This window comes from Camarhynchus parvulus, chromosome 7 (assembly GCF_901933205.1).
Source record: "Camarhynchus parvulus chromosome 7, STF_HiC, whole genome shotgun sequence".
Lineage (NCBI taxonomy): Eukaryota > Metazoa > Chordata > Aves > Passeriformes > Thraupidae > Camarhynchus > Camarhynchus parvulus.
Genome location: NC_044577.1, coordinates 32,291,880 through 32,316,097, shown reverse-complemented (window position 1 = coordinate 32,316,097; position 24,218 = coordinate 32,291,880). Strand labels below are relative to the sequence as shown.

Here is a 24,218-nt window from a genome sequence, read left to right as displayed (position 1 = left end):
TTTACAAAAAGGAGCTAAGATTTAATATTTTCATTGTATATTGCTCCATCCCTGAAGCTGAAGAAGCTATATTAACCACTCATTATATAAATTCATTACAAACAAGTTCTGGTTTTATCTTCAAGAGTTTTGATTACAAACAAGTAACTCTGAAATTAATCTCAGTTAACAAGGAATCTATCCGTTTCAAAATTTAAGAAAAACTGCCACTAAAGAATGATGGTTTTGTTGCTGAGGTAATGTCTACCTATGAAGTAATTCAGAGCCCTATTTTGAAGACAGTAAATATGTGTCTCCTCTAAAGAATTTAGAGGAATTATTAGCTGATCTGAATCACTAGATTAATTTATTAAGTGCTTGAAACAACAAATAACTTGTGTTCAGATTTTATTCTGACTGAACCCAGTGGTTTTTAACTTAAACTCTGTGTACTGAAATCATCTGTATTTCATAGGCTACAGGCCATGCTAATGGAGAAAGCAGATTCATCAATTAGAAACCGAATATGAATAAAGAAAGCCAGGAAAATGAAAGCTTTTGTGAACTTTTCCAAAGAAAAAGTCAGCATGGAACAGAGAACTAGAAAGTAGAACAGCAGAGGAGAAAGTAATACCAGCTATTCCTCAGGCCAGAGGAGCTCAATTCCAGTTGATCAGGAAGCAGCTGCTGATGCAACCACCCCAAACCCTTTTACAGACACCCCAAAAAAAAAAGTTTTAATTAATTTGCTGAACATTCAGCACACAAGAAAACAAGGCATTTGAAAGAAATCAAGTGCAAGTCATCACCCCCCATTTCCTTCATCTCCGTTTGCAGCCCTACTCACAAATCGATTTTGCAAAAGACTTGACCAACTGGTAAGTGAGCTCTTGGGAGGGGACCAACATTAAAGGAACTACCAGGAAGGAGGCCAAGAGAAAGCTCGGTTCCCAAGTTTCACCCAGTGATCCTTTCCACTACACAACAATAAGAGGTTCCCACCCCATGAACTTTGGAAGTTTCCCAACTGCTGGAGACATTTACTCCACCAACAGCAGCACTGCCCATGCCAAGAGCTACTCTGTTGCGTTCTCCCTGGCACACAATTGCTTTTTCTTAAAGCACACAGGTAAATTGCACATCAAATGATACTTCACCCTTGAACTACTTAAGAATTCAAGTCACAATATAGCGCAAGGAGCAAATGCCACATGAACCACAATGGACAAACTGATGGAGACTGTTACAATTAAAAGCAGCGTGTGTAATATTTTTCACCAAAAAATGAAGTGATAAATGGGAGATGCAAGGCAGTATCAAGGACAAGTAATCTAATTCAGGGAATTTGTACACGTGAGCTCTCTGGATTATTCCACGCCAATGACTTTCTGAATCAACTGAAAGAGTATCTGACTTTCCACTACATTTCCCAAATGCTATATGCAAACACTCATCACAACAACGTTGACAGATACATGCATGGTTGCATGGTTGCAAAGTGATTCCTTGTACAAAACATAAAAAACCTGGTAGCTGATAAAGAATAATTTTAAGCCAGGCTACCAAAAAACACATTGAAAAGCTATTAAATTTGGATAAAATGGAACCAACAGAGTTGAGGTTTCTAGCTGAGGGTTTTTAGGTTAAGCTCTCTCCAATACTGAACATACACTCCTGACAAAATTCCACCACACAAATTGAATAGCTTAGACATTAGCAAAACCCCACCTTTATGCAAAATACTCACTCTGTAACAGTTACACACACTTCTTAAGAAACCCACTGAACTAAGGCAAGGGACCATCTTCTCTCAGTTAAGAACAACATCAAAATTACCACCACTAAAACACCTCCATCTCTCACAGAGCTGCAACAAATCTCCACTAAGTACCGAGCACAAGCTGAATGAGAGATTTCCTACTTCCATGTGAAGGGACAATTCCAATAGGAAGCCTTTTGATATGAGTGGGACAAAAAGCAACAGAATGTCACAGGAACATGAACTGGAATTTTTCTCAAGAAATCAAAGGAAGGAAGGTCTCTTGTGAACCTTCCACTGTCCCAGGTTGCTCCAAGCATGATCCAACCTGGCCTTGGACACTGCCAGGCATGGGGCAGCCACAGCTTCTCTGGGCACCCTGTGCCAGTGCCAAGAGTCAAGGTACAAGAGGCTCTTGGAGACCACAGGCATTAATCAAGCACTGAGGCAAGTGCCTTCTATTTCATCCCAAAAATGCAGGGCCCAGGACATCCAGGACAAAATGCACAGTCTTCATGCTTTGATTGGGAGCACAGCATTTTGAAGATCCCAGGATTTTATGACTACAGGTACCAGGCTGCTGCTTCTGGGCAGTGTAACAATCTCACTCGACTTCCTTAGTCTCAACCAGGTTTTGCTAAATACACAGGAAGCAGACTGCTTTTGACAAGGAGACAGAAATGCCCATAAGGAGCATATGAACCTGTCACAAAAACTGTGAGAAAAAAACTACCAAAAATATCCACTTGTCATCAACATGAAAATATAACAAAAAAGAAAAAAGCAGGCTGAGGTGGTTTTGTAAGGCAAGACACACAGAAGCCTATGCCTGGGCATACCAAAGGACCTGGAAACATTCAACAGGACAAATTTCTAATTACCACCACCTCTACAACTGCGTGGGATGCAAAGAGAAAAAAAAGTGAACAGATGTGAAGAGATTGTATATGAAAAACAATGCAGACTGTCTGCCAAAGCAGGCAGAAAACCTGGGAAGAATGAATGAAGCGAGAAGTTAATGAGATTGAAGTGCAAGTCAACTGTTTCCTGTTGCTGTCCTCAGCTATTTCTTCTCCACTCCAACTTATGCTGATAATGACAACTGGTTTCATTCTCTCTACTGTATATTTATGTTTAGGTGCTTTCAAAGGCACAAAAATCAACAGAGAAACACAACCTATAGAAAAAAAAGAAGAGGAAAAAGAAGTAGTTTTATGTGATTTCAACTGAACATGCAAAAACTGTAAACAGCATGCACTGACGGTTGAAATCAGTGATTAGGGCCAGAGAGAAAACTTGGTAGCTTTTCAAAATCATTTTATATTTGTCTAGAGCATATACAAGTTTTTAATAGCAACAAGTAGCTTGCGCCGCCTATGCAAGTACAGAATGTAATTCTTTATTTTCACTGACAGTTTAAGAGCAGGCTGCAAAGCACCAAAGTTAAAAGTTTGGCAGAAAGCTGTTTCAAGGGAATATAACACCAAGGATATTTCTGGATATTTAAAATCTCAGATTTCCAGAACAGAGTTAAACGCAGTTTCTGCTGATGTACCAAAGCCTGACAAGTTTGCAGCTTTATACACAAAAGGCAGATTGTTTAAAAATTATTTTCCCTTTCCTGAGTAAATATCCCCTTACAGAGTGAGGGGGAAATAACCATGCAATAGACACACACTGGAAATCCTTCACAAACATTTATGGTTGTCCTGGTCACACATCCCAGAAGGCCCAGAGAGAAGCCAGGTAAAATACTTCCAGAAGTGACAGTAACTGCTAAGTACCCCTCTAAAAAGGGATAGTTATTTCCAGAAATAATACAACTTCTAGTAAAAAACAGAAAAGGAGACATTTTTTGTTAACCTTTTTTTCTTACGGTTAAAACAAAATGCCTTTGGCAGTCATACAAATGGTTTAGCTCAGAACCACTGTGGTAAAAATTCCTGTAACCATATGGGATATCTATCAAAATAATGCTTTCTGCAGAACTGATAAGAATAATGAAGGACCCTGCTTGACTCTGTCACAGATTGTTCTTCCTGGCAGGAGGTTCGAGACAATCCTTTTTGTCCAAATACTATTTTTATGACTCTTGACACCTATTTAGAAAAGCAATTAAGAATACAGTCACAATGCAAAGCTGCGTTTTAAAACGGATTGCTGATTTCAGTATCCTACAGTTTAAAAAACACCGAGACCTCAGCCCGAGCGATATCGATATTTCCTTTGTTTTGCCGTTTTCCATTCTTTACGGTCTTTCTCACCTACTTCTGCCCTCGAACAGCCTCAGTGTGATGCAAATCCTCCCCGGACTCCCGGGAATTTCAGCAGACGACATCATCAGGTGAAACCAGCCTGAGTCAACTCCACTTCCTGACCAGGGCTAAGATGGTGCGCGCAGCCGGCGAGCCGAGGGGAGCTTGCCTCGCACACCACCCACCGAACCCTGCCACAAACTTTTCCGCAGCCCAAAGACGGCGAGCAACTAGAACAACCCCCCAGCCACCACCCCCCTCCCCCGCCGCCTCCTTTTGCTTTCTCACACGGCATCAACTTCCCAAACCAAACCGCACTGGGGGGTATTGAGGGCACGGCCGGGGAACGAGCTCAGAGCTCTCCGCGGCGGGCAGCGCTCGCCCGGGGCCTGCGGGAGCCCGAGGCGGGCACCGCTGGATGCGGGGATCCCCGGACCGCGGAGAGCCGACACCGCCCGCCCCGCAGCACGGCCCGGCCCGGCCCTCCCGCAGCACCTCCCGGCGCTGCCCGAGGCCACAACAAAAGCTTTTCCCCCCTCACCCCTTACCCCCGGCCCGGCACGTACCGGATCGCGGCGCTGGCGGGGCGGCGCGGCGGGGCTCATTCCGCCGGGGCGGGGACGCTGTGACGGTCACCGGCGCCCGGCGGGAGGCGAAGGCGGCGAGCCCGGGCGGCGGCGGAGCCGCATCGCTGCCCCCGCGCCGAGTCCCGCTGCTCCCGGCCGTGCCCACCCCGCGCTCGGCACCTCCCGGCTCCCGCACGGCCCCGCTCCCGCTCCCGCCGCACTTCCGGGAGGGAGCGGTCACGCGGCCGCGGGACGCGCCGCTTCCATCCGGGAACGCGCGCGGGGCGGGGCGGGAGCCGAGTGGGCCGGGCCGAGCCGAGCCAAACCATACCAAACCGAACTAAACCAAACCAAACCAAACCGCACGTTTTGGGTGAACGCTGCCGGGGATCCCAGCGGCTCCTCGGGGCTCACAGAGCTACCCCACAGCACAGTACATGGCGCAGGACCGCGTCCCTATGGTTCTGGAATATCTCCGCTCCTCACCCTCTCCGGGCAGTCTGTTCCAGAAAGGAGCTCTACTCTTCCCCGTGCTCCGGTGGAGCTTCCTGTGCCTTCCCCTGGCCTCGTGTTCCCTCTCTTGCCCGTCCAGAAGGATGAGGTGCCTCTCCTGAGGGGCCGGGACAAAGGGGTTGTTGAGCCTGGAAAAGAGAAGCTTGGGGTGACTCAACTGTGGCCTTGCAATACTTGAGGGGAACTTAATGGGAAGATGAGGCAAGGGTATTTCCATAGCACATAGTGATAGGACAAGGGGGAATGGGTTCAGATGGAAAGAGCAGGTGTAGATCAGATATTGGGGAAAAAAATACAAATTTTGGAGGTGGTGAGGCCCTGGCACAGGTTTCTGTGGCTGCCCCATCCCTGCGAGTGTCCAAGGCCAGGTTGGACGGGGCTTGGAGCCATCTGGGATAGGGGAAGGTGTCCCTGCCATGATGGGCGGTGGAACAAGATGATCATCAAGGTCACCTAACCCAAGCCATTCCATGGTTCTCCTACTTGGCACCACCAAGGAGACCCTGGTATCATATTCTTGGCACCCCCTTTAGGTATTTTTACACATTAATGAGATCCCCTCTCAGCTCTCTCTTCTCAAGGCTTAACAGGCCAGGCCCAGCTCCCTCAGCCATTCCTCATAAGAGAAATGTTCCAGTCCCCCAATTACCCTCATTGCCCTCCTCTGGACCTCTGCTCCAAACGGTCAGCAGGGCTCCTTTGAGGACTCCTTATTTACTTATTTTTAATTTTGTTTTCTTTTTCAGATGATGTTGACCTGAGATTGACACTGGCAAGCTCCGTCTGCTCCCCAGTAATGGGGCTGGAGGCTGCCAGTCCTCAGTGACTGTTCCCCCATGTACAGGGCTGGTGTTGGGCTCTCAGCTTCTCACCCTGCCCACAGATCTGCTCCAGACTGGCACAGACACTTCAATATCTTCAGTCCACAGCCCCTGACCAGGAATCTTCTGCTCCCTCCACAAATGTTCACCACCTAGCAGTTCTGAGACCTGTTGGTCAGATCTGTTTCCTTTAGAACCAGGTGAATTTCTCTACATCACTGAAGTAGTTGCTTCTAAAAATAAGTGGTGTGATAATTTGTGAATTACATGCACAGTACTGCAAAATTCCCCGTGGAGGTCTGAAAATAAAACTTAAGCAATATGTTTTGCTTTGTTTTTCAAACAAACAGGGCTTTAAAGAAAACATCCTCTATGGAGACAATTAAGACCCAGTGACACCTTAATTGCTTCTCTTGAGAATGAGCACTAAGAATACGCACCCTGAGCATTGTGCTGTGTAAGGATACCCAGGCTAGCAAGGTCTCAAAATCGATACAACTGCATTAGTGAGGCTCAGAGCCCTAGATAATTCATCCTGCAGAGAAAAACTGCACTGACAGGGCCATACTGCCTTTGGTAGTACTAGTTCTCTCAGAACTCTTTCATGAACCTGTTCAGCACTGCACTCTATTTTCAGATGTCTCAGCGGTTTTTGTTTATTTGGAGTCTTTTTAACACCAGCCCTTTTAGGAAACAGCTTTACATCCACAGCGAGTGCTTACTCCATTTAGTGAGCAAGATTCTTGCAGGGGGACCAGGCTGCTTTTATGTTGCCCACTACTTAGAAGAAAACACAGTAAACATTTGCCATTTGTGAGAAACACAAACAGAACACAAAATGTTTGGTCTTGTGAGCTGAACAGTTGAGTGATTGGAGACACTGTTGCATCTGGGAAGTGAAAGAGGACCATTCTTTCACAGGGCAGAACTCAGTCACTCTTAGTGAAAATCAGGGGTGCATTCCTAGTTGTAACTGAAGAGCCCACAACAGGAATCTTAGGATTTAAATAGAGTAACTTGGCATGTAAGAAAATCAGTAAGTGAATCTTCGTGTCTAGTAACCATCGCCTCCCTTAAATCCCACTCTAGAGAAAGTCTGCAAAGATGAATCATTAACAGAAGTTGTGGAAAACATGCATGTTTGCCAGCAGTCAAAAGGTGAGATTATAGCTCATGCATCCCTTGGGCTGAAAAGTTCCTTTGCTCCCCCTCAGAAATGTGGGGGTGTGGGCACATGCCACGGCAGGGTGTGTAAATGGGGGCCAAGCAGAGCAGCTGCCACGTTCTAGATCTGGAGTCTCCACTTGGTTTTAGCAGAAGTTCAACTTATTTTCCTGTACCTTTCATCCACTGCTCAGTTCTGTTTCCTGCTGTTCCCCCTCATATTCCCATTTTTGCACCCTCTCAGTGCTGAACTGAAGTGCCCCATGCAGTGTTGGTCTGTTGTGTAACACTAAGGTGAAATTCTGTCACTTCAGGAGGCATTGGTGTGATTTGCATTTTGGTAGCACTTAGTGGGTCAGTTGAGATGAGTGACCCTTCGTGCCAAAATGTTTTATCCCAAACACAGAGTTTGTAATCTAGTTATAACAGAAATGGTGGACAAAGACAAGGCAGGGTGAAGTGATTAAACGCACTTCCAGAACAAAGATTTTGGCAGAGACCAGAGGAAGGACAAAACTTTCCTGGGTCCAGAGTGAGTACCCTGGGTCATGCTTCCTCAGACCAGGCAGGAGGACAGGAATATACTCTTACAATATATACCATTTTCTGGCAGGACCTTGGTGGTATTTATACTTTTCAAAAAATTTTCACAGAAAGAGGCTATGCTAGTTTATTTGCTTAAATAAAACCCAATACTAAATGTATTTAATTTCCAAATTACATCCTGGGAAACTGTATGTCTAAAGACACGTAAAGAAGGCACAATGGCTGTTGTAGTTGTTTTTAATTGCGCACACAGCCAGCAGTACTGACTCCTCTATTTAGACTGCCCATCACTTCTCATTGTGAAAAAGCTCTCAATGCACACATTTCTGTGTGGGGAAGGGTTGTTTAATGAGAAAGGCCTCTAAAATAATTTTACTTATTGCTCCTAGAAAGATTAAGAAGGCGTATTAACATATAGCTATAAAAGGATTAGTATGTGGAGATTTTCAGTGCTCTAGTCTGGGCAGGCAATACAGTGTGATCAAATTTCAGGCTGTTGGGAGTTTCACCTTAGTTAAACCCCTCAAAACACAAATTCTGTCTGCTGTAGTTTTAAACATGGTATTTCTTGTGCTTCTATGTGAAATATAATTTATTCTAGGTTGCTGATGAGATTTCTTCACCCTTGTTTTGTGATATGAGGTGAGCTGAATTCAGCTGCTGCACATGGTGATGTTAACTCCCAGGGCCTGTAAATAGATTGGTTTTAGTATTACTCCCACAGATTTAAGGGAAGTACTTGCATATGTAAACATGAATTGAAGTGATTTGCAAAATGCAGTTGTGAGTGGAAGGCATTCTCCACTCAATAAGTAGTCACATTTCAATGGTGAAATTATATATCCTAATTACAGATTCATCATAAATCTCTGAGATATTTCTGCTGAAAGGAGCCATTTATGTACATGTGTGTAAGCACATTGCTGCAATAAGTTTTCAAGATCCACAACAGGATTATGTCACTAAAATAACATTTTTGAAAGAAATTAAGGACAGGAATTTTAATTTAATCTGTTTTTTAATCAGTGTAATTATTTCATTAACATATTCTAGAGAAATCCACTGCAAGCAACCCAAGAGAGGGCAAGTATTACATGTTTTCTGTTTTCTTTTCCTGTCTGTTGTCCAAATGTGAGCACTTTCTGGGGGAATCATGATAAATCCATAGCATCTTATTTCATTCAACCCTATTTACTTTTAACAGAGCCAGTGGACAACACTGCAGATGTGCTGCCAAGATGTATGGGTGACTTTGCATTAAGTAAATGCAAAGGCAGATCTAGCTGATATAAATCACTATTATATGGGCAGTTTTAATAGAGTGAAAAATTTCAGCAGGAAAGTTTTTTGTCTTTTTGTATTAGAGGGGCTTCAGAATTTGAATTGCTTTTTGGAATTTAAGGTTCCAGGGTAAAAAGATACTGCTCAATTTAGAGTGACTTTCCCACCTTAAATTATTTTTATATTTTCCTGGACTTCCTTTCTGAAAAAGAAAAGAAAAGAATAAAACTGTTAAGCCACGACAAGCAACCAATTTCCTACAAAGTGGTGATACAGCCCTGAAATTATTCAGTAGTGTTTCAACAGAATGGGTCTTCAATTGCAAAGGTCTGTGTTTTGAAGCCAGCGCTCTTCACTGTGAAATATCTGCTAATTTTGCAGGAAGGTTTCAGCAAAGATGCAGTTTCTCCTGAGAGAGGAGGGTGACACTGGAGGAGTGAAGTGTTTCTGCCAGTGGCTGCAGCACAGAGCCTGACTGGGGGTGAGTCACAGCCAAGTCTCTGTTTTTCCTGATTCAGTGTGAGTTTTGATCTTCTATCTTTCACCACAGATAAAAACCACCAAGCTACTGTAACCACCAAGTCTTCTCTGTTTATACTTTGCATAAACAAACACTAGTTTTAGCAGAGGCTTGAGCTTGGGACTTCCAAACTTTGCCTGAGCTCAGCAGCTGCAGGGTGTGAGCTTCTCTTTCTTCTTCCATTAAAACAAATAAATAAACACTGGAAAATGTTTCATGAAAAATATGAAAACATTTCAGTTTTCTAACTTTCACAAGACAAGCACAGGTTTCCCAAACAGTTTCAGTCAGTTTTTCAACACATTTTATTTCAAAAGGTGCTTATATGTTATTAGTGTTAAAAAAGAATTATTAAAAAGAATTTGCTTTGTATTGCCATGCTCTTTTCCATCAGTTTCTGTGTTTGTGCTATTCACTGTTATGCCTTAAAATAGAGAGCAAGGACTTCAAAGCAGGTATGCTATCTTCCTGTGGGTATTTCTTTAATTCATAATGGCAGAAAACTTCCTGGAAGCTGGTTGCAGCACTGCATGACAATAACTTTTCTGCAGAATGATGAGCTGCAAATCACTGACCATCTTTGTTTTATTCCTCCCCAGTATTTTCTTATGTAATATCACCAGGTTCTTGTAAGAAAAAAAACCATATGCACCCCAACAAATCTGATTTTGTACTTATTTTTCTTCATTCATATTTGCCAGAACTCCACAACCGTGATGGCTGTGTAACCATATGCTGTGTCCCAGGTTGTTTCTCCTTTACTATCCCTTCACTGCCACTGAGGGTCACAAGTGAGATGACAAACCAGGGGTATTATTTGATCTGCTCAGAAAGTCACAATCCTGACAGCCACAACTGGATGTGGTAACATTTTTTATAATAGTTTTCTTTAAGGAAAGATTTTTTTTTTTAAATATTTCTTTGTCAAATCGGAACTTGCTAAAGGATGAGAAAATATCTTTAAAGTTCTTTGCAAATAAGCATTCCTCTCCTTAAAAAAAAAAGTAAAATCAAACCCTGTGGTTTTAAATTTTATGCCAGATTTGTCCTTCTCTACTTCCTTCTGCTCTCCAAACTCCACTGAAACACAAAGGGACTTCCCTTCTACAGACTTCAGAGAATGTGGAAACGTCTTTTTGTACCAGAAAGCAAAAAAGAACAAATGCTGCTTTGTGGCTTATACTCATAAATTTGATAATGAACCCAAATGCAGTCTCTTCCTCATTTCAATACCAAATTGCTTTTAAAATGTCTTTAAATGTAACTTTCATAGAGAGAAGAACAAGCATGAAGTTCTGAATTTTATGAAAGCCCCAAACATCATTATTTATAAATAGAGATATGCCCAGCATCTGAACACAATTCAGTTGGCTCAGAGAGCCTGTGAACAGACTCTCAGAAGAATCCAGATTCTTCACTGAGTGAAGATCAAGCTGCTCAGGCACATTTAGAGGAAAAACCACACCTCAGTTCAGTTGTGTCAGAAAGATGAGTTGTTTGGAACTTTATTACCCTTTTTGGTTGTGAGATTCTGTGGTGTTGCCTCTTGAAACAGCCTCCTGCTTCCCAGCTGATAAACAAAATCCTTAGTTATGCTGCTCACAGGAGCACATTTCAATATTAATATTCCCCAAATTCTTGAGTTTCATGACAGGACTTGGTATACTTATCTCTATGCATGGTAAAAACCCCCATATTCCTTTTAACATAGCATTTTATAGGACTGAGTCTTCTGGGATACTTTACAAACCAAAATTTTTTAGCATGGAGCACTAATATAAAATACATATGTATAAAATACATAACTTTTAATAAGGACTAAAATAAAGCAGCATTGTCATTCTAGTAAATGCCTATTTTTATTCCTGGCAAATATGCATAACAGACAATTGGATATTTACTGATTGTTGCACAATCATTTACCCATGGATTTATGTGTTACACATGAAATTGCCTATTTTGTTCAGTTCTGCATATTCCACCAAAACATCCTGTATTTTCTTACTCTTTTTCTTCCCCTATTGTGAAATTTTTTGGGTAGGAAATCGTACACTGGGGAAAAAATGGATTGGGGGAAAATTATTAAATTTAAAGCTCGTGCCTTCATGTTTTACACGTGACTTGGCCTCTGTTAATTCAGGCAGTTAATTAATCCCTAATGAAACATGCTTTTACTGTGTATCAAACAGCATTTTTATTTGACCATAAAAATTGTTTTTCGTAATTTTTATGGGCAATGAAAGCATTCTACTGGCTGTTTTTTCTAATTTTTCGATTTCACTGTCCTCAGAAAAGACATAATTTACACAGCTTTATTCACCACTACTATCTATAATTAATCTGGACATATGGTTTTTAATAAAATTTAGGTACTTAAAGAATAAGACTATCCTCCAGGTTAATTTTAAAGTGTGTTGAACCATGTACACTAGATAATAAGCAATATTAGATATATATGTATCTAACAATATCTTCAGTAGTCAAAATAACATAACCTGTGCAATAAGTTTGAGTTTTTGTAGGAAAATCTTCTAAGCAGAATGGTTCCTGAATTTTGATGAAGAGATATGGGCTCACTGAATTTCATCTCTAAGAAATATTGGAGATTTACATACGAGTTTCCCCATTCCTTGTGAATAGATGTAAGGACAAATGGCATATTCTGAATACCAGAAAAAAGCACCAAACAACATTCAGGATTATTGGAAGGATCCCAATGCACATGCTAAATACCAAGCTAGGAACACAGAACAGCCCCATGGTAATTTCTAACAGAATTGTGCCAGATATTTGAAATTTTGATGAAGCCAACCTTTTCATTTTAAAACAATACAGGCGTTTCTTATTTTTTTTTTTTTTTGGCATTTACTTAGACTTAACACCTTTTTACCTATCAATGTGTGCTGTAAGTGCTGTAGTTCTCCTTAGAAAAGATTTTGCACTGTTGATGTTTTCATCCACTTCATTTCTCCTTGCTGGCAAGCATTTAGTGTCTCCAGACGTATTATGATTCATAAGATGAATAGCTTCCCCTTGCTCTGGGATTCAAGAGACCAGCATGGAAGTATCCTATTCCTAAAGCAGAATCTCAGCTGAATAATGTGGTATGACAAGTGCACCACTTACTGATGGACATCTGCTGGAGTCCCTTCAGCAGCTTAAAACTGCTGGTCAGGAAGAGGTAGATTAAGGCAGATCTGACTTCTGAGTAACATTATGTAGTGGTAAAACAGGGTTAAAATAAATCTTCAATACTGTAGTTGGATGCAAACTTCATTTGAGATTTCAGCTTTCAACTGCTTCACCATATTTATACAACATAAAAGCTAATTAGTGACAAATATTGTGCAGAAAACTCCTGTGCACATTATGCTTAGGTCAACATTCCACTTATATCAAAAGGTGAAAGTAGCTTCATTTTTTTTTTAAAAAAGAGTCTGTTGACACCATTGATTTGGAAAGATGTTATATTATCATATTTATATGTGGGTTCATTCTGTATCTCTTCATTAAAAAAGAATTTGCCATAGTTATCACAAGCATATATTAAAATAACAACTTTATTGTAACCCAAAATTCAGGTGCCTAATTGCTTTCAACTCTACCTTGTTTTATACTTTGAATATTTAAAATTAAATACTTAATATTTAGAATCAGATATTTTAATGTGGCTGTTTTATGCCTGAGTATCTCTGTTAAATTCAACAGAATTATTCATAGTGGTACAGAAGGTGACTCAGTAATGGTCATATCCAGAGAGCAGGAATTCACTGTGGAACAACTGCAAGATATTGTGTTTAAATTCAGAAAACATAAACAATAGCTCCCTAGTGAGTCTTAGGGAAAAAGACCAGATAGGTCTGGTCTTTTCCAGATCAGACAGATATCAAACAGATATCTTGTATTTCAGTTGTTCAGTAATCAAAAACTGGAATGTCCTTTGGATTTTAGTATTTCAAGGTATTTAGACAAGCATATTAGCTAAATAATTTAAAAGAAAGAGTTAAATATGATCATCCTGGATAACTACCTTGAACTCTCTTTTAAGTGCCAATAAAACTTGAAGTGTGTTATCTCAAAGTCATTGACAGTCATGGCTGCAACTCTAAAAAATGTGTTTTAAGAACACAAGGATCAGATTTGTCATCTGAACCACCTGTTTGGCCCTGCAAGTTTTAACATCAGAGAAGATGACAGCATCATCTCAAAATGAAGAGATTCACAGGAAGCTGTAATATAATGGAATACCTTGAGGCTTTTCTCTGAGTCATCTCTCCCTGATGGCAATTTTAAGGTCACTCTTGAATATGGACAATTTATTCTGGAGACAAGAAATAATACTTGCCAAGAAGGAAACAGAGATCAATTGGTACAACATGTGACTGTAGTGCAGTTAATCAAAGTGCCTTTGAAATACTTTTGATTTGCAGCTTTGGTATTCTGTTGTTCTAGAAATCAGTTCTAATTTTTCATCCAATACTTTAGGAAGGAGTCTGAATTCCATAATATCTGGATGGAGAATGATTTAGTTTTAGTGCTTTGATCAGTCTTTGTTGACAAAGCTTCATCATCCATTACTGAGTTTGATTTTTTAGTTTTCATTTAAAAATTTTTATGCAAGGAAGACTTTTCACAAATACTAATTCCTTGGAGTTACAGGCTAGCTCAGAACCCAGAACAGAGGGAAATTTTCAACTGTTGATCTCAGTTAATATCACTTCTACTAGCTTCTAGTTCCTTGGCTGCTCGTGTGCAAGGAGGTGGATAGCTCTTATCTCTTAACTGTGTGCAGCTTGTCTCAAATGTTTTTACGGAAGCTTGGGAATTTGGCTCTTTTCTACCTAAATGAACAATCACAAGAGGAGCTTAAAAAACTGGTTTATGAGAGTTTCTCATCAGTGACAAACATATTTACTTATGAGAAACATGGATGGTGGTATTGTGTTTCTGTTTTATTTAAAAAGATAAGTCTATCAATATTTTTCTTTGAAATAAATGGAAAGCTGTTTTCCATTCAGCTGTTCTCTTTATCAGAGAATTAGTTATTGAATGGTCAATATTACTTGTTCTTCTCTCTGCTCACTGGATAATAGAGAGCAGATACACAGAAGGGCTTTCAGAACAATGCAAGAAGAGAGGGAAATTGTGCAAACTCATTTTTACAGATAAGAGAAACCTCTGAGGACTTGAGCCCAGGGCTCCATAGTACAGAACTGCCAGAATGGGTCCTGGGAGCAGTTAGAGACAATGCTGAAAAAGAAAAAACTTGTGCTCCCGACCTTACAACAATTTATTCGTAGCAAAGTTGCATTTATAGAGTATGGCATGCTGGTTTAAAAATCCTTAATTAGCTCTTTTGAGTCTCAAACAACTTTACAAGTGCAGGCCCTGTTTGTAACTATTGCTGACCGTGGTGCCTCACCTGAAAGAAAGAAATTACCATGGTGTTAGTGCTACCCGTGAAGATAAGGCTGAAGTAGAGCAGCAATTCTGGCTGAAAACCTGCAGTATTTGAAGCCTTTTCAATTCTTGTGCTGTAAGGAGTCTTTCATGCAAGTAATAAATTGGATGGCACTTAGATGAGGAGTACAAGTTGAAAGACAGAAGAGTGTAGGCCAGACAGTACAAATCTAAATGCGTGGCTCGGGCATTTGCCACAGTTCTGGGATTTCTGTAAGCAGCAGATAAAGAACAATTTGATTGTAAAGCTCAAGCTGTTACTGTTCAGCATTCCCAAGATGAATTTGATGTCACTGAGCAGATTTATGGCATCCACAACATGGCAGGAAATACAATTAACAAGGTAACACTGCAACACCTACAGAAGATGGTGATGAATTAAAAATGAAGATAAAATTGATTTTATTTTTCATTTTTCTTATTCTTTTATTTCTATACTTTCCCATTGTGAAGCAAGGACATAAAATGATTGACACTGTTACTAGGCATAATGCCTGAAACACTGGAATAAGTATTTAGTGTCTGGTGAGAGCTGTGACCTGGGACAGAAAGAGGCTTTAGAGTGAAAAGGACCAAAACCTTAATAGCCATTAATGCCCAACAATTACAAAAGTTCAGGGTAAGGGAACCAGGAAGTAGAGCTGGCAGGCACTGTCTGAGAGAGCACACATTGCCTCTTAAGGCAGAGAAAATGCACAAAAACCAGGAACTAAAACATTTAGACCAAAATATCACGGAGCGTTTTGTGGGCAGAGGAAATATCCCGGTGTTTGTTCCCTAAAGAAAATGGAAACTGAAGCACATGCAAGCACCCACAGAGGCTACCAAGAAACACAAGTTGTGTGACAAGGTTCTGAAATGGACGCCTCTTATGCAGAAAATGAAATCTTGGATGTTATTTTGCCGCTGTGCTGTAAGCCCAGTAACAAGCTGGGTCTGGCTGACCAGCAGAGCTGCAATCTTACTCCAGCAACACTGATAAGCAACTGGTACGTGACCATGAGAGAGAGCTTCAGCATTGCAGGACCAATGGACTGGCTGTCAAAACGTTGATCCCAAGATGATGCATTATTGCTTGAATTTTTAAACAGCTGGCGCAGAAATACTCTATGTTCCAAGAAAACTGCCTCCCAAAACAACTGAGTGAATCTCACATGAGCCATTAATTTATCTACCATAGAAGTGTTTCACTTTTTTTTTTCTAAAATCAAATTAATTTTTTCTACTGTTTTCTTTTACATTAAAGTGACTTCTCAAATGTTTCCTAATGAGAAACCAAAATGAAATAATTGTATAACCTAGACACAGATTATTTATTCTAAAATGCATTGACTTCCCCCATTACCTTCCATTTTTGACACTTAGCCAGACAAAATGTAAGTCAAAATCACAAATAACTTGGATTCTCTTCAGTATTTTGGCAAATAAAATAGTATTTGGCCAAGGGAATCAAGGAACTTGTGCCACAAAAATGAAAAATGGTGCCTTGATATTGAGTACGAGGCAGAACTCACTGCTCTGGAATAAGGAACTGGTTCCACTTTCCACATGAAAGACAGGACAAAGCCTGAGTTGACAAATCTTTCCAGGAGCACCAGAGAGTTTGCACATCCTCTGTTTGAGAATTTTGTGAATACAAAACTCTTTGTGAATCCCTGTGTTATGTTCACACCTCACATTTTCACAAACCCCAGTCTTTGTTCTAGCAGAGTCTCACAAGTGACACAATTATAGAAGTAGACGAGAAAACATTAAAACTGACAGAACATAAAATGTTCTCAGTTCAGTGGCTTGGATATAAGCTAAAAGCAAAGAACACAGCACATGTTTCTTCACTTGAAAAGCTTCCCCCAGAATCTTCTTTCAGAGACAGCTTGAAAAGACAAATTGTACTGGAGTTTTCCAATCTGTCACAGTAGAGGAAAGCTTCTGAGCTGTAGAGAGATGCCTGAGAATTAAAAATATATCATTTCATCTGAGAATTTATAAACCTTTCTAGTTCAGTTGGGTTTTTTCTCTCCCTTTGATTATCAGAAATACACCTTCCAACTCTTATCCAGAAACAAACTACCAAAACAACGGTAACAATCCAAACCAAGTGTTGCAGTGTTGATTTTTGGTATATTTTTAATGATAGTTCTGTCTTCAAAATTTAAATATCAATGTAGATCAAAATAAGGAAGTGTTTTAATGTGACTTCCAGGCTGAAGCTGATAATCCATACTGTAGGAAGCTGGAATCCATGCTCAGTGATCTCACTGGAAAAACAAAACAGTGCAAATGAGAAGTATTGTCTCCCATGCAAGAAAAGAGATTTTTTTAAAACCCTAAAAAACAAGTTTAATTTTAAGGCTAATGAAAAACTCGGCCAATCTCTGACTTAAAATACGTGGATTTAGCCTAGGAGATTTTCCTTGTTATGAGAAATCTGCATCAGTGCACAAGAATTGGTGGAATCTCATCATGCTCTGACGTGATGCACATAAAATTGAAAAAGAACACTGTATTTTGTGATCAAGTGATTCCTATAAACACAGCTTCCTTGGTGGCTGCCTGTTCAGTGCTCATTAATGATCATCTGTAGAGATGCATTTTCATATGAACTCTGTTTTAGCATGATGTCATGGGCCATAACCTTTACCGTTTGGTAAAGTTCTCTAAAATCATAATTTACAGTTCATTTTCTTCTTGTGATTCTTCTTGTTGGGAACTAGATCAACTGCAGGTTTTATTTTCTTTTCCTCAATGAAGCTTCATATAAACTTTTCAGTTAAGCATTTTGATTAAGTGAATCATGAAGGCTTTCTCTGAAGTCAGTCACGATATTCATGTTTTACAAACGGGGAAGATGAGGAACAGAGAAAGAAAGTGACTTTCATGGTGATACTGTGAGTGGCAAGGCTGGGAATAGAAACTGTAGATCTTTACTGCCAGATCCATTCTACTGGATGGCAACCATTCCCTACTACTTATTTTTCCACAACTTGCTTTTTAAAAGTCATTGTCCTTGTGGGTTTGCAGATAGTATGATAAGTGATGTATTAAGTCACCTTTATCAATATAGTGCAATTTTAGTGCAAAATAGTAAAAAGTAAAAACACTCTGGCAGTGTTTTGGAGGAATTTTTTTTTTAAAAAGCAGATAGTAATTCTGAGACTTTAGAATTTTTAAAAATTAGAAGAGAATTCAAGGAATGGACTTATAAATTTCAGGAAATTATCAAAAACATTCAAAGAAAATGTTGTAAAAGTGAGAGTGTAGAAAGCCTGTAATGCCTCAAGGAAAAGGAAATGTGTAGTGGATTTGGGGGTGTAGTAAATTAGGATTTTGTACTCCAGCTGCCCAATCAGAAAAATCTTGTGTTCCACCTGCAAACCATTATCTCACATAAATTTAATTTGTCAGTTAAGATGCTCTGTTTTCATGTCATGGTAGAAAACCTTTCTCAGCATCATCATTGTTCTGAATAATTCAACAGGGGTGCAGCTTGCATCTGTGGCTGGTGGAACAGATTTACATGGCAGAGTGGTTTGATCCTGCACAGATCTGGTTTTGATGTTTGCAGTCACAACGTGAGCCAGAATGAGCAGTAATGACCAATCTGGAAGGAATCCCAAAGTCATCACTTCTTTTGCTGTGATGAAAATATCTCCAGACATGATTCCGTTTCCATTCTCTGGCTCGTTTCTTTGACCTGTCTTGAACAGGGTCATTCTCTGATTGTGTTTAAAGATTTAGATAGAAGAACCACTTCCTGAGCTCTTACCCCACCTGCTCTTGGACAGACCCAGCTGTTTCTTTTAAAAATACACTCTTGCAAATTTTACACCTGAGCTGGCTGGCCCCTCACCAGCAGGTTATGTTGAGGAAACCCACATCTGTTTCTCTTAGGGAGTGGGAGGTGAGCTGGGTTGTGCAGAAAAGCTGCATGAAATGGGTCCAGACACTAAATAATAACAAGTTTCAGCCTAGAGTAAGATTGTTATGCCTGAATTATGAGCCTCCTGTAATAGAAACTGTAAGGGAAATTCAAACAGGCTATTAATTGTAGCAGTGCCAATATATTAAGGTTTAACATTAAGATGAGTAATTTTCTAAAGGTATATACTAAGCAATGTCAGTTCTTTTTACTTGCTTCATTAGGAGGAAATTCTTTGCAGATGCATTTCCAATAAATGTGTGTGCTGATTTAAGAGTTCCTGTATTGGAGTCAGTCAGCCCTGCCAAGGCTCAGAAAACACCACGATACTAAAGCCATCAGGGTTGTACTGAGGTTACATGCTCCTCTCTGCCTTTGGCTTGCTCTAATCTTCATCTGACCTGTGGTAAATTTTTGCTGACTGTCTCACCCTCGAGGAAATGAAGTAAGATTAAGGTCTCTAAGAGTATAAAGTTCTGAAAATGAATATCATGGTCCTGAAGCCTCTTGGCTGTTTTAGGAAATGGTACAAGTCCACTGGTCATGATATTCTGTTTAGTTGACAGAACGGTTTTGTGGAAAGGCTGCAACTTCTCCTTTGAGAAGGGCAGTTTCAGTGATTCTTGACCAGTAAAGGATTCCCTGAAATTTCAAACACCGAGGGAGAGAATCAGTCAAGAATTATCTATGGCATGGTGGCTCTGTCACACAGCAAGAGAAGAAAGCTGGCTCAAGTCTCTTCTCTGCCTGGCTCACATCAAGGATTTGAGTCTCAGTTGAGATCTTTTGTCATAGCACTCACTTCACCTGATCCAATTATTTTTAAATATTTACATGCACTAGAATGGTTCTTTGGAAAGATACTGAGAAAAAGGAAATAAGAATTGCCCTCTAATAAATAAAAAAAAAATCTGAGTCAGAACTCTTTTATCCAGTTCTCATTCTTCAGGAGTGGATAGTGTGAAGTTCACAATATATGTGCATAAATATGTTAGCCATGAATCAATGTGATAACCAGAGAAGCTTTGACATAAAAGTGATAACTCTAGGCACATTTACAAAGGATACACAGCGGAGTTCTACACTGAAGCTAGAACTGCATCTACAAAAGTAATTCATGTCACTGAAAGAAGAGAACAATTTTGTTACCATGAAGAATCATCTGCATTGGGCTCCGTCTAGCTATGCATGAGATAGTAAGGTTGTTTCACTCCATTTCTGGTTCTCCTCTGCTCTTCCTGTGCCAAGCCTCTGTGTATGCTGTGAGCACAAATTTGTGTTGTATCACCGTAGAAGTGCTTGCCATTGTGTATCTGGATGCTGAGGTGTATTTGGGGAACAGGCACTTCTGCCAGAAACAACTGAGTAAAAAATATCTGTCTCCATAAATAGTCCCCTATTTTTCCTGAATATTCATATTCTCATGGGAAGTATTTCCATACACTTCCTTTAAAGGAGTGAAGTGTTTGGAAAGCCTAAAGGGACAAAGAAAATACCATTTCCTCTAACTAAGCATCCCTAAAATGTTAAACATCATTTTCAGAATACACAAAAATATCTGTTACTTCATTTGACTTGCTCCAAAAAAAATTGGTTTTCTGCCAGCTTCATCATTCCATAGCTTCTCTTGAAAAGATATTTCCATTCTGAGACCAGTTGCAAAAGAAATTAAGAAATCTCATCAAGGGAATAAAATCAGCTTTATAACAGATGAAACTGGACTATCACAAAAGAAAGAAAATTATTTCTTTTTCATGTTCTTCAGCACTTAATATCTATTGTTATTGAGGTAAATCCAGAAAAATTATTTTTCTGTCTGTTCAGGAGCACATGCAAGATGGTATCTTCTCACTGTTTTCAGCTGCAAGGTACCTGCAATAGGACTTTGAGCTCCAGGTGGCTTTTCCCAAGATATCTGAGTATTGGGAAATAAAAACTGTGCTCTGTAGATAGCAGGCTGCAGGATCAGTGAAGCTGTTCCAAAATACAAAAGCTGAGGCTCTGGCCTGTGAGAGGCAGTGGTGTCCATCTGTACCAGAGCACTGTCAGGAGGGTTTTACACTGGCACCAGCATAAAGCACCTCTGCTTTCTTTTCTCTGCTCTGAAACACTTTTTTCTTAACTGCTTTTCATTACAGCTCTCTCTGGAAAAATACCAGTAATTTAAAGGTTAATAGAATGCTGATGTCACTGTAATTAGAGCAGAGGAAAAACATTTCTGTAATTACTGCTAATGCTTTCGTGCTGTTCAGCCAATAAGATATGGCCCCCAGTCTGAGATGGAAGGTGGGTGAAGAGATCTGTGTGAGCGAGGACTTGTGACAGGGTGATCAGACTGGTGCAGAAATGATGCCTGAGTCACTGGGAGCATGCTGGAAATTGGTCATTAAGCAACCCACCTGGAAAAAATAGAAGTCAAAATGTCAAGGATGAAGATGTCATGAAAATGCAGTTTATGGCACTGGCTAGCTAAAAAATTCAGGACATGCACTTAATCAAAATTCATGTTTTGGTTTCACTACACAGCATTACAAGTAATCCCATTAGTGTAGGAGTTCTACATTTTCAAAACTAGCTGTGATGCTGCAGAGCTGACCACACACGGGAGCCTGTGGGAGTGACCCCTGGGACAGGGCTGGCGGTCGGTCACACCCGGACCATTATCCCTAAAGCTGCTTTGTTCCCTGCCTGGTCACTCCCTGTGGAGTGAACTGCTGCCCTGAGGTGCACGGAGAGCTCTGCTCTGCCGCCCGAGGTGGGGAATGGCATTTCAGAGCTCACTGGAATAGCTGTGAGCAAACAGAGCAGCTCTGCTTGGCAGGTTTTCTGTTCCACTGATGGGAGACCTCTCAAAATTAAATTTATAGTTATTCAAACTTCTGTATTGTCAAAAGACCATCAAAAGAATAATTGACGCATTGTAGTTGTTTCAAGAAATGTCAAGGAATTCCTTTCCCTGTTTTCCAACAGAAGTTCAAATTTGGTGGATTTTTACTAGAAGAAGCATTTGTTTGCCTGAACCTGAGACCTTGAGAAAAAAACTCTCTACAAATAAGGCATCATGTGAGTTTTGCTAACTTCAATGGAATTGCATTTTCTCAATTGCTAATGAAATTCTACACTCTGATGAAGACGCACTAAGTTCCTTCTCTAGCCCTCCTGGCACAGCACTGGGCTCAGGCTGATTAGCTCTGTCCTTCAGAGCTGCTCCATCCAGTAGCAGACATCCTGTGTCCTGTAGTATTTTACAGTGCAGAAATGCCCTAAAACAACTCATCAATGGAAAATAAATTTTGCTGTTGCTCTTTCCACTATCATACATTTCCCAGATTCCCTTTGGCAGACCTGTCATTAGTCACCTCATCGTTTCCATGTGTCACAGTGCATGTGGATTTTAAGGAAAAAAAAAGTTTACAAAAAAAGTAGCCACATGTTTCAGAGCAGAGCTGGCATCCCCCAGAGGAGCTTGGGATGAGAGAAGCAGCACATGCAGGTGAAGGTCAGAAACACCAGAGGGGAGTTGGAGAATGTGATAATAGACAGGAGCAGATAACAGGAAGAGTTTCACTGTACAGGAGCAAGCAGGGCAGATTAAGAGGAAGATAAATAGGCCTTTGAAACTTCAAATCTTCCCCTTTCCAATTTAACATATGAAAGTGAATTATAACTGAATGCTTATAGGGATCTAAAACTGAGAAATAGCCAAGGTTCTTTTCTGACTTCTTTTCAGTGTTCCAGCAGCTCCATTTTCACTTTGAAACACAAGTGGAAGCAAAATGTTCTGAATGGGATCTGTACAGTTCCAAAAGGCATGGTCTCCAGAGATAATCATTACAGCAGCAAGTGTTCCTTTCTTGTACCATCTCTGCAGTGATCAGGCTCTGAACGTTGTACCAAACTGTCCCTAAGTGATTTTAGCAATTTGGAATTGCAAATAAGTTATAGTTCAGCTGTAGTACCTCAAATATAATACTGAAACTGCACCCTGGAGTATATATTTCTGTATTCCTTTTAGGTGGGCTAAACTATCTGATTTTTACCTGGTACTATGTATATAGTCTGCATTAAATTGTGATCATGATTGAAAAGCTGAGACCTGAGGTATTTATGATCTCAAGCTTAGGAGAGGCTTTTTTCATACCTTTTTCACTTCAGGCCAAATTGATTAATAAGAATTAACACCTTAAAGCTTAGCATAAATTTATTATCTCTAACTCTTTTCAAGCTGTTTTCACTGAGCGTGTCATGAAGTCTGGACCAAATAGGTTAGACATTTCAAATAAAACCAGAAATTGGAGGAATGGTGTCTCTTTTATTGAGCCAAGAGTTCTTGAAAATTCAGGTAATAAATAGATAGGAGGGTGAAGGATATAATTTATATCTTGGATCTTCAGAAAACAGGAATCCTCCCCTTGAGGTAACTGTAATTGCTGTGATTCAATGAAAATATTAAATTAATTACTTTAATACAGTGGGAAGATCACTGTTCAAGCAGTGGTTCATCCCCTCACTTTTAGGTTCAGTTTCCAGCTTTTTCTAGCTGTCACTTCTATTTAGACTACATCAGCCTAATTTGAAATTAATCACAGACAGACAGTGTGGCAAATCAGCTTGACCAGAAATTTCTCTTCACTCTTCTGGCAGGATTAGATCCTAACACTGCATTGATTCAGCCAGGCTTTTCCTCTGATCAACAGAGTGACTAATGGTCCTGACTGTGGTGTTTGTCTCAAGGGCAAAGCAGAGCAGGCAGCCAGGAACTGGACTTGTCATGTTGGGCAGCCAGCAGTGTTTGCATTGCTGGAACACTTAGGGAGGCTGTGGCCATGCAGAGGTTCTGCTGGAGGGGAGCATTTCCAGAGGACCTGTGTGTAGGGACACAGTTTGTGGTGATTGGGAGTGGAGCTATGGCCCAGCCTCATCCCCAGTGGGTACAGCTGTGAGAAGCAGGAGAACAGCATTGACAGTTGTAAAAAACAGTTTTGTAAAAAAGAAAAGTATGGGTTAATTCACCAAATACCTTTAAAACCAATAAGTGCTCATTATTGCTTGTTCTGGTTTTGGCTAGGATAGAGTTCATTTTTTTTCATTGCTTACCCTCTGATTCTGTGAATAATGTTTTTACATCATTTTTAAATGCCCATACTGTACTGCATGATTATTTCAGCAACTTCAATGAGCCATGGAGTGTCCAGGGGCACTGCCCAACCACCAAAGGGAACTGAGGGCACACAGGTACAGTGCATGAACATGAGGGGTATAAAAGGTTGGGATAAAGAACAAGAAAAAGCAGCTGCTTGCAGCCTTCTGAGGTGGCATGATGTTACTCAGTATGGTCAGATGCTTGAAGCCTTCTGGTGAGGTATGGTGTTACTTTGTTTGGGGGAATGCCTAAAGCCTTCTGAAATTGTATGGTGACATTCTGTGTATTGTGG

The 24,218-nt window shown here is 40.3% G+C and overlaps 1 protein-coding gene across 2 annotated transcripts in view; it reads right to left on the bottom strand.

The window, feature by feature from the left end:
• The window catches only part of SPOPL (speckle type BTB/POZ protein like), a 30,129-nt gene extending 25,387 nt beyond the window's left edge, over positions 1–4,742 (bottom strand). For both annotated transcript variants that reach the window (XR_004060878.1, XM_030952196.1), the window contains exon 1: positions 4,560–4,742. The gene's annotated coding sequence lies outside the window, so the exon portion shown is untranslated. The remainder of the gene's footprint in view (positions 1–4,559) is intronic.
• Between the last annotated feature and the right edge of the window lie 19,476 nt (positions 4,743–24,218).